Consider the following 12,016-nt stretch of genomic DNA (forward strand, 5'->3'; position numbering starts at 1 on the left):
GGGTCAACAAATAAGGCGGCGACGAATGCATCATTTTCAAACAGTGTGTGTTGACGTGATTTCATGCACTGGACCAGTCGTTTGGCAAAGGGGCTGTCTATTTTGTCGGTATCTAGCACACACTTAAGCCACTGGCCGTAAAAGTCACCTGCGGTAAGCTGTTCTGATTGGATGCATTTGGTTGTAATTTTTGCAGGTTTCAACACATTGACTACATTTGAAATGGCCTGCCACTCGGGTTCACTTAAATGCAGCTCATTGACGGTAGGCGACATGTCATCACAAAATGATCTGAGCTCGCAAAGTCGCTCTAGCATGTCGTGTGTAGAATGCCAGCGCGTGGGGCAGTCGACTATGGCCCTCTTGTGGCCCATTCTTTTAATGACGGCCACAACATTTGGAGTGCGCAACTTTTTAGCAACACGGCGTGCTTTAGCAATGACGTTAGACACCCCCTTCTCTTTCAATGCATCATCAACTGCTAGTTGTAAAGTGTGTGCTGAACAACGCACGCTGCGCAATATCTTCCCCTGATCAACAGAATCAATTTCAACATAAGGATCTCTCCCCGTGTCAGCATCCGTGTCTGCACCAGTACCCTCTTCGTCATTGCCTGTTGCTTGCAAGTCGGACAATAGTCGCATTGCCTTCTGCATGTTGGCACCGTTGTCCGCAGTGATAGAGTACACCTGCTTCAGACTGATTTTATACTCCTCCAACACCTCCTGTACCACAGAAGATATGTAGGAGGCCGTATGTCTTTCTCACAGTTATCGAACAGCCAATGTCCGTAACAATGCTTTCTCCTTGTGCATATTGCACATTAATCCCCAAAACAGAGCAATCCCTGCCAGTGGCACCGTCGATATTCAGCAGGATACGCCTGCCACTAAGCTCATCAATCAGTTTTCTCCTTTCACTGTCAGAGAGTGTTGTGACCCTCTCGCGGAAGTTGGCCGAATTAATTGCAAAACCATTTCCAATTGCTTGTTGTAGGGGTTATATTATTTTTCTAAAGCCAGTGTCTTCCATTAAGGAAAACGGTCTACCGTTCACGGTGACAAGATCCAAACACACATCTACCAGAGCCTCTGATGTAATGGGTACGTGGATCAATTTTGACTTTTTCACAGCAACCTCATCTAAAGTTCTTTGACTTGGGCCAGGTCTTTTTTGAGTGTTAGCAGTAGAATTCGTAGACTGTAACAGGTCTGGGTGAATCCTTTGGATATGTCTCTGCAAGTTCCCCGCGTGGTTGCCTGATATTTTGGCTCCACATCCCTCAACGCTGCACTTTGATTTGTTTGTTGCTGGGTCGAAGGTAAAAAGCTGGCGATTTGGATTCTCAGCATGTCTTCCCATCTACACAAACAGAAAAGTTGCCACAAATGAGAAAGATATTCCGTTTAGTGTTACCAAGAATAGCTAGCCATGGGCATTAGGAAAATAGAGGTGTTCACTTTAGCCAACTGTTCGCTAAGTCTATCATTAACGTGGAGTTGACAAATATAGCGATTGATATTGTGTTTGTAATGATCGTTTTAATTAACAATGGGTCGTAATTTACCTCTTGTTTAAGATGTGGGGTGAAGACTTTTTAATCCAAAGCTCACTTTCCATTCAGTCAGCGATTCATCCAGGAATGGTTTGGGAGGGAAGGGAACTTTGACTCAGCGAATGTGATGTCACACAGGAAGTGAACCTCAGCTGGAAAATAATTAGGTTTTTTTTTTTAAAGTTAATTCTAAGGCAACACAAACTTTGAGGATCGAAATAAAACCGGTTTTAACCGGTTACCATTATTTTTTTTAAAAAGTGTTCCTGTTCCAGAACATAAAAAATAATAACGTTTCCGGTTTCGTTTCCGTTCCATGTAAAATTCAAAAAGTTTCCGGTTTTCGTTTTCGTTCCTTGAACCGGTTCAAAGCCCTGTTACTATGTCATAGTAGCGTAGTACAGTGTGTCTCAACCTTTTTTTTTAGGCGAGGCACCCTTTCAATTCATGAAAAATTTCAAGGCACCCCAAACCAACAAGCCGTAACATGGCATCGCATCCGTAATCACACAAGCTTAGAAAAGTAACACATTTGGAGCTGACTGGGGCGTGAATGGCAGATGAATGAAGATTCCACTGAGTAGCATAAACTTATCAATTTAGACAAATATGTATTATATCACATCATTTATTCATAAGCCACATTTTCGAGGCACCCCTGAGGGGGGCCCGCAGCACCCCAGGGTGCCCCGATTCCCCTGTTGAGAAAGTGAGTAGTGCTATGGTAATTAACCTACTACAGCCTCTGACTCATAGTACATTACTAAAGGCCCTGTGCTATGTCATAGTGGATTATTATGGTAGTTCATCTTTCAACTACAGCATGCCACTGGTGGTACGGCGTGCATTATGGGGTGAAGGGAATACACGCACACGTTTTTAGAGCGTTTCCCTCAGGCAATAGGAATGTAATGGAGTGATGTGTACAACATGCCATGCTCACGCACACACACACACGTTTACAACATGCCATTCTGACATTACTTGTAGCACCGTCAAGCACACACACACACACACGCACACATGCACACACGCACACACACACACACACACACACACACACACACACACACACACACACACACACACACACACACACACACAAGCAAATCCACACACACACACACACACACACACACACACACACACACACACACGACATAAGTAACCCTCACACAGGTTTACTACATGTTCACATCTCTTAGAGCAGGGTTTCCCAAACTGGGGTGCGTGCACCCCTGGGGGTGCGTGAGCTAAATAGAGCCTTGGTGGATATGTGAGTTTTTATACAGCATTAATGAACATGAAGTAGTTTTTAATTGTATGGTGAATTGTATGCTGGAAGGGTCCATCTGAAGTGTAGTTTAACTCCTAGACTATTGAAAAAGAGGATTCGCCAATACAATTGTGCATAATGTGCAGTGAGTCATAGTTTCGTGGCCATCAGCACACCAAAATATTTGCTTAGGGGGTGCGCGGACCACATTGAAATGTACAAGGGGGTGCGCAGGGGGAAAAGTTTGGGAACCGCTGTCTTAGAGCAGAGACATGTCATGGCATTACTCTTACAGGAGTCACATGACATCAGGTGTACGCCCCTTAAGGAGACCCGCGGAGGTGGAGAAGAAATGAAGAGCTTCGTTTTAAAATTAGGCTACATACAGTCCTGTATATCTATTTAGGAACAATTTGAGAAAATTTACATTTTTTATTGGGCATTGTTTTTTTACGTTATTTTATTATTGTTATTATTCTGTCTCTTATTCCCCTATATGTTAAATGTTCGATGTTTAATGTTATATCGTTATACTCTATCACTTATTGTTACTGGTTTATCACTGGTCCATCACTGTCACTCACCAATGTTAAAGGAATAGGTCGGTATTTTGCATTTGGGACCTTAATTATGGTGTATCATACACTGAGCTACCCACCTGTGTCACTTTTGTTTGATTTGAAGCCTTCCGTGAGATTTTGGGTTTGGGCGATATCCACAAACCACCATACAACGGGAGTCAGCGGGGCACAGACTTTAAATCCGTCGTACACGCATAAACAGTATTTTCTTATTTTATTTAGGGTCATACAATTACGTTTCCGCCTCATTTCAATATTTAAATCTCCCGGGTTCAGTGAACGAATTAAAAATCTGTATTGACTGAGGTGTGCCACGTCATCTTTCTGCGACGCTCATTCTGACAGCCAGCCAGCTCTGTTACGGCAGTCGGCAACATGATAAAGTAACAAGAAGCAAACGTTGAAGCTCTCGGTTTTTAACAGTTCTTCGGCTAGAACTTTGCTATGGGTTGAATGTGCGCATATACTGGATGCTGAAACTAAACGACAAGCTTTATGAAACCGTGGCATTTTGCGTTGAGATGGAAAAGGAACGCGCCACACTCTCCTGGATACGAGGCTACGTGTGTGCGGCTTTTGCGCCAAAGGTCTTTCTACCAGCAAAACAAAATAGCAGGACAGAAGTGACAGCGTCAGAAACAAAACATTGCTGTTCCGATTGCTGATGGAGACAACAGAGGTAAGGACATATTATGTATCTTGAGTTTTTGAATGGCTAATCTTGGTGTCGCCTCAAACTAGCTCTCTTCTCGGTGCCTTCATATGGCTGTTCATGCTACCAGCTACAGATAGTCAAATGAATCAAAGCTACGTTTGGTCTCAAACAAAATTGTACACGGAAAATAGTAGTCCTTCAGTAGGCAAGACAATCACAATCATATGATAAGCCTGTCAAAGCCCTGCACCAAATCATGGAGTAGGTCGACTGTGGTTTTCACTTTTACTGCTAGTAAAACTGACGGCACGTAATTCGACTGTCTAGCCAATAACTGGCAGGCCTGCATTGCTTGATTTTCAGGTCATACTAGTTGTAGGTTTTACAGTGATACTGGTGTATTGACACACTTCTTTATTTATTATTTAGAAAGACAGGAGAAGGTCAAGACTCAAGAGCTGGACTTTCCATGACGTCCTCACTCGACCCCTGTGAATAGCAGCCCACCGTTGACCAGCCATCAGTATCTACTGTGCAGTCATTTCCTGACCCGGTTTCTCACTAGCCCTTCGCAGACGAACACTACCACCTGAAGACGGTCGTCTGGATAATACTTCGGTTTGGCACCGGCATGGTCTACCACAAAGGTAAACACATCAGGCCTACCACTCCACTGCATTTGTTTTAGAAGTCTAAACAACACACCAGGGTGTATTCCATAGGCGAGTTATCACGAACACATTTTATGTGTAAAAACTGAAATGTTGTTGCAACACATGGGATATGTGTGGCTCAGGGGAAAAAACAGTTATGAGCCACGTTACCCATACAGTACACCATTCATACTAATTATAATAATAGTTACTAATACTAATATAATATTAATTATAATTACTTTCGTGTTGATATTTTTCAAAGGGTTTTTCCATCCAGTATTACTCTGGCAAAATGCCCATTGCTTTCCTGTCCAATATTATAAAAAAAGTCTAGTGGCCTTCAACTAACACCTTTTGACTTATCACGGTGTATCTGGAGAGCAGACAATCTTCTTTATGAGTTTCACATTCTGTTACATTACTGCCATCACCTACTGTGCACTCATGTGATTGGCCTTTACCATTCCTGTTCAATGGCCATACATAATACACTACAATTGTCATTTCTATTTTCCAGATAGACGCCAGACCTTCTGAAAGGACCTAATGGACTGAGTGCTGGAAAGGAGACAACCCCTCTATAGAATAAACTGAGTGTAACAAACACTCCACCACGAAAACTCTCCACTCCAGTCCAAGAACAGACATGTATGTTTTAGTGTCATGACGGAGCAATCATTTCGGAAGGTCCTAAACCCTATTTATCTAAAATACTTTCTGATGTTTGATAGTGACATCTTGGTTACCCAATAAGACATTTCTTACATTATTACAAGATTCTTCACTTCTTCCTACATTGTTAATGACTGAATGATTACAATTATGATGTACACATTGTTATTGGTCACACCTGCTGACATTAAAGTCCCAGTAAAATCTTCTCTCTTTTCCTTTATGTAAAGAAGGTAAAGTAATGACACTTGAGGCAGTAATGACAAATGGATAAATGTGTAAAATTTATTTTCAATGGCCATCAAATTATATTGATGACCTAAGTTCAAGAGAGTCCTTGTGCACAAGCCCTCAGCAATGCAGGTGCTGATGTGAGGCAGGAGAAGGTGAACAATGAACAAAATTCAAAAGACATTTCACACTGCTTATTGTTCTTTTTCTTCCTTCATTTTTCTGAGCTAACAACGCATTTTGCCCTGTGTGTCAAAATAAAGTAAGAAAAAGAATGGTAAGCAGTGTGCGGTGTCTTTTGAATTATGTAGATAATCTCTTCCTGTGAGTCCAAGATATTGTGCAGGTGGAAGTTGAGAAAGTGTCCCTATGATTGTTACAATGGAATGATGCATGAAATTAATTTACAAATGTTATCAAAAGACATGGAATATTACATTTTCATTTCATTGCATTTTTTAAAAAAATGCATTGCACTTAGCTGACGCTTTCATTTACCAAAAGTGGTATTGGTTACAGTCCCTGGAGCAATGTGGGGTTAGGTGCCTTGCTCAAGGGCACTTCAGCCATGGATGGAGATGTAGGGAGAGGTCAGGAGGGATTCGAACCAGCTACATTTGGTCCAATAAGGGGTCCCCACAATGCACCTAAGATGTGTAATGTGTCAAATTATGTGTAGTATTACCAACTAGATTTATAACTTCATTGTAATTACTCAATATAACACAAGATGATAAGTCAATGTAGAGACTCTGACTCCATCCAGCATATGGTATGGTGGGAGATGGATGAGGGTCATGATGCACCTTGGATGACCCTAGGGTAGTAGTACAGAAGTTCTGTACTGTAACCTGGCCGCAGACGTTCAGCTCCCAGGGCCCTGAGCGCTGTGTACAGCATTTCCTACGAGACAGATGATCACAATACAGCAAGTAAGAGGTAGGGACACTTCAGTCAATGACGGGTTTTGTTTTGTTTTGTTTTTTGTTTTGTTTTTTGTGGGGGGGTGGGGGGGTGGTACAACCACAGCTTATGTTCATAAATAATTGATTAGTATACTGCAATAAAAATGCTTCTTGGATAATCCACTGACATGAAACACAACAGAACAAATAATAATCTATACAATCGTGGCACTAGCTGTGAAGTTACTACTAACGTCACTGACTGACCCCAATATCGACAAAGCTGTCTGGGCATAGTAAATCAAACAGAATTTACAAATTCCTCGGCGACTTACTCAATTGAAAGCTGTGTGTTCCTGCGAGTTTTGGCTATAATCTCCGATTCAACTTCGAAGAATGTTGATACCAGCTCGATTCGTCATGGCGAGAATATCCTCCAGAGTTACTTGGCACCTTCCTAAATAAACAAAGAAGTGTGTCACTACATCAGATCAGTATCACACTGTAAAACCTCCAAGTGATATGACATGAGAATCAATGTAGCCTACCATTTCTCAGTAGGCTAGACAGAATGTTTTTACTAGTAGTAAAAGTAAAAGTCAACTGTACTTATAAGTATACCCCATGATTTGGTGCAGGGCTTATCATATGATTGTGATTGTCTTGCCTACTGAAGGAATACTGTTCGTATTTTCCGTGTACAATTTTGTTTGAGACCAAACGTAGCTTTGATTCATTTGACTATCTGTAGCTGGTAGCATGAACAGCCATACGAAGGCACCGAGAAGAGAGCTAGTTTGAGGCGACACCAAGATTAGCCATTCAAAAACTCTAGATACATAATATGTCCTTACCTCTGTTGTCTCCATCAGCAATCGGAACAGCATTGTTTTCTTTCTGACGCTGTCACTTCTGTCCTGCTATTTTGTTTTGCTGGTAGAAAGACCTTTGGCGCAAAAAACGCACACACGTAGCCTCGTATCCAGAAGAGTGTGGCGCGTTCCTTTTCCATCTCAACGCAAAATGCCACGGTTTCATAAAGCTTGTCGTTTAGTTTCAGCATCCAGTATATGCGCACATTCAACCCATAGCAAAGTTCTAGCCGAAGAACTGTTAAAAACCGAGAGCTTCAACGTTTGCTTCTTGTTACTTTATCATGTTGCCGACTGCCGTAACAGAGCTGGCTGGCTGTCAGAATGAGCGTCGCAGAAAGATGACGTGGCACACCTCAGTCAATACAGATTTTTAATTCGTTCACTGAACCCGGGAGATTTAAATATTGAAATGAGGCGGAAACGTAATTGTATGACCCTAAATAAAATAAGAAAATACTGTTTATGCGTGTACGACGGATTTAAAGTCTGTGCCCCGCTGACTCCCGTTGTATGGTGGTTTGTTGATATCGCCCAAACCCAAAATCTCACGGAAGGCTTCAAATCAAACAAAAGTGACACAGGTGGGTAGCTCAGTGTATGATACACCATAATTAAGGTCCCAAATGCAAAATACCGACCTATTCCTTTAAATGCTCAGTTATTATGTATTACTTCATCACTTTACTGTTATTGGTCCACCCCTGTTACTTGTCCTGGCTTGCACTTTGATGTCAGTCTGTAAATATCAGTCCCGTGTATGTCTATGTCGTTTCATGATATAGAGAGAGAAAACGTAATTTCCATTTTCCTTGCATGACCTGCATGTGAAGAAACCGACAAAAAGCTGACTTGACTAGACTTGATTCCATTGCATTACTATTGGTTTAAAATGTTCTCGAAATATTTGAATGGTAAGATTTCAAACATAGATGACAGGACTTCTGAACAGTCATTTCCAATAATAATATGCAAAAGTCAAAAGGATGGCGCCCCCTTAGGAGACCGGACTTGACCGGACAATTTATCTAGGTGTACTATATTGAATATCTTTGCTTAAATCATGCACACACGCAAGCACACACGCACGCACGCACGCACACACACACACACACACACACACACACACACACACACACACACACACACACAGACACACACACACACACAGACACACACAGCATGTGGAGGCGCACACACCCACACCAACAACCCCATACACACTCACAGCATGTTGGACAGACACACACACACACACACACACACACACACACACACACACACACGCACCCTCCCTCTTCAGCAGGCATTGCTGTGTGTGTGTTGCTGTGAGTGTCTTCCACCTCTCTCTGTCTGTCCCACTCAGCTCTGTTTGAGATCCAACTGGACAGGCTGAAACACACACACACACACACACGCACAAGCACGCACACACACACGCACCCACATGCACACACACACACACACGCACCCATCCACACACACACACACAGGCACGCACACACACACACACACACACACACATACACACACACGCACATCCATGCACACACACACACACACGCACACACACACACATCCACGCATATTCACACACACACACACACACACACACACACACACACACACATACACAAGCGCGCACGCAGGCACGCACACGCACACACACACACTGCCTTCCACAGACTCGGTGTGATCTAACTAGACAGGCTGAAACACACACACAGATTGTTTTCGACAGTGCCACTGTCTTGCCAGACAATCACACACACACGCACACACTCACAAAACCTTATTTACTGACTCGCAGCACACACCACACTCCACACAGACGCACGCCTGACTGGACAGACCGAAATACACACACACAGATTGCTTACAGACACACAGAGATTGTTTACAACAACAGATTATTTACAACAACAGATTGTTTATAACAGTGTGACTCACTCTCTGACATGAGCTCAGCAATGACTGTGCAGAAATCATCTCTTGGAGACGCAATGGTAGCCTGATTATCACCGACGTTCAAATCTCTTCGAGACTTGGTCTGACCAAGAGCATAACAATTAACATTTCCCAACGGCATGGTTGACCTGCTTCCCTTGTTTTGCTAATGGCTTTTTGCTTATCGACCAAGTGGGAGGAGTTCCCGTATTTGCAGGAACTCAGAAAAGTACTTGCATTGCTCTTGGCCTGACTAGCTGAAAGTGTTCACAAGGAGGGCACAGCCTGGCTAATAGTGTGGTATGAAATGTCATTCCGTAGGATTTTGATGCTAAAATTGATTTTATTGCTTCATTTGCTTCATTTGGGGTCCTACTATTGAAAAATGATGGGTTTCGAATTTTCTGACCCCATTATACCCCTCCTCTAGGGGGCGCTTTCTGGCCCTAGCCAGTATAGCTACCGAACCTATATATCTACTAATAATTATCACATTTCCACAATATTGGTGTCAATTACAGGGTTATTGATGATGCTGAGTCCATTTATGACAGTTTCATTATGGTCAGAAGTTGCTATTACACATATTTTGGAGATTTAAAGGCTATTTTGTCCACATACAAGCCTCCTGTGGGGGATATAACTACTATGGCATCCGTCTCATTGGATCTGTGCACATAATATAAATAATAAAGATTTCAATTCTATTAGGGTCAGTACTGTGAGAAAATGAGAGTTTTTTATGATAGTTTTATGACCCCTTTATGCCCCCCCTGTAGGGGGCGCTTTGTCACCTCGGCCAAGATACATAGTGCAACCATAAATGCAGCAATAAAGATCCTATTTTCACAATAATGGTATCAAATTAGGGGTTATGGAGGATCCTGAATCCATTTATGACAGTTCTACTGTGATCAGAAGACTCATTTTTAGGTTGAGACCACATGTTAAACAAAACCGTTTAACAGAAGATAATAACTGTCTAAATGCTTGTACACCAAAGGTGACCAATGCTACCAGAGCAACTGAAGTCATTATTTCTCTATGGATGTTTATATTGGCACTGACTATCAAAGAATAATTGGACTCTATTAGAGTTATGAGTATGAAAACTATTAGAACAAGGTGTTCTCCAATACACGAGCGAGGCTGGCGAGTTTTGTTCAAAAATTGCAACTGTAATTTACAAACTTAAACTCCTAGAAAAAAACCCATCGGACAGAACACCTTCCATGGCACAGTGGTTGCAATGCATCAAAGACATGAAGATTCAGATGCTGTCAACCAACTCCTTGTCATCCCTGAGGAGCTCCTGTCCCCATATCTCAGGTTTGATGTAAAACACTTGCAGCAACCAATCATCAGGACCAGGCCAGTTCGATTTACAACTTTCAAACAGAGACATGTGGACTACACTGTTTCCAAAGCCTTCACTCATACATGGACACTTGCCAATTAGTTAGCAACAGATCCACAGAGAAAGGCACACAAATGAGAATGAGCAGCAGCAGCTAGGCACAGAAGAGGAAAGTGACCATGATGATCTCATTCTGTCCATAAATGAACAAACACCCAAACATCCCAAGAAATTGGTTGTATGAAGTCATCCATACTTGCTCTGCCACCAAATCTCCACTGATATCCCAGCCATTTGAGACTCATAGCCTAACAAACTCTGAGAACATTTCTCTTTTCAATGCCATACTCAATAGATTATGCAACCTATATACTGTTCTGATGTTGACACAGTGAATCTCTGCTTTTGCAGTAGGACGAGAGGCGTCACCTTTGCTCTTGACCTTTACAAACGTGCTCTTGAGATTCAGTGGTCACTGAAATGGTGACTGGATTCTGAGAGCAGGTGTTTTGCACATAGTTATGCAGTGTTTGCTGCACTGCTTGCTCTTTTTGCTTATTGCTCTTTCCAATTGATGGAAGAAGCATTGTATGCTCCATTGAAAGTGGTTCATACTCTTCAGCAGCCCTCCGTGTAATCTTTGGTGGGAAAGCACACTTCTGGGCCCTTGAATATCACATCCCAACTAGCCTGGCTATTATCATGGTGAGATTTGATGCAATTTCCTTTGATGCAATTTCCTGCTCAGTCCAGGTGCATTTATTTGGAAAATACCCAACCTCTTCAATCAGGAGAAGACACTAGAGTTTGCTCAGTTTCTTGTACAACGCCTATAAGAGCAAGTGGAGAGTCTTCTACATACACTCGCCTCCAAAAGAGTTGTCGCCTATCCATCTGTTTGGAATAACAGCTAATAACCTGACTTTCAATTAATCACTTGGCTTCAGAAGTCACTCATATGAAAGCTACAACCCTCCCGAATGAAAATGTATGTACAAAAATAAATTTCATGCACCAACGAAAGATTGACCCTTTATTGAACACAGACAGGGCAGATTTTCACAAGACAAAAGTTTTGTCGCCTATCGAACATAATATGAAAATGAGCAGATAAGTCATTTCAAAACACTTCAAATACGCAGATTGGGTGTCATACTTAATCACTGAATCACTCTCACCTCTCCAGAAAATCAACTTTGGCCTTAGGTGTATGTTTAGGGTCATTGTAATCATGGAAAGCAACACAATGAAAATCAATGGAGTTCAATGAGAGATGGTGACATATTCGCTATTCGTAGAGCAATACATG

General features: G+C 42.1%; 1 long non-coding RNA gene across 1 annotated transcript; it reads left to right on the forward strand.

The window, feature by feature from the left end:
• Window positions 1-3,777: 3,777 nt before the first annotated feature.
• LOC134442043 (uncharacterized) lies at window positions 3,778-5,350 on the forward strand. The gene is made up of 3 exons (XR_010033275.1): window positions 3,778-4,091; window positions 4,497-4,714; window positions 5,241-5,350. It is a non-coding gene; the product is annotated as an uncharacterized LOC134442043 (long non-coding RNA).
• Window positions 5,351-12,016: the final 6,666 nt, after the last annotated feature.

Source organism: Engraulis encrasicolus, unplaced genomic scaffold (assembly GCF_034702125.1).
Source record: "Engraulis encrasicolus isolate BLACKSEA-1 unplaced genomic scaffold, IST_EnEncr_1.0 scaffold_109_np1212, whole genome shotgun sequence".
In the NCBI taxonomy this organism is placed as follows: domain Eukaryota; kingdom Metazoa; phylum Chordata; class Actinopteri; order Clupeiformes; family Engraulidae; genus Engraulis; species Engraulis encrasicolus.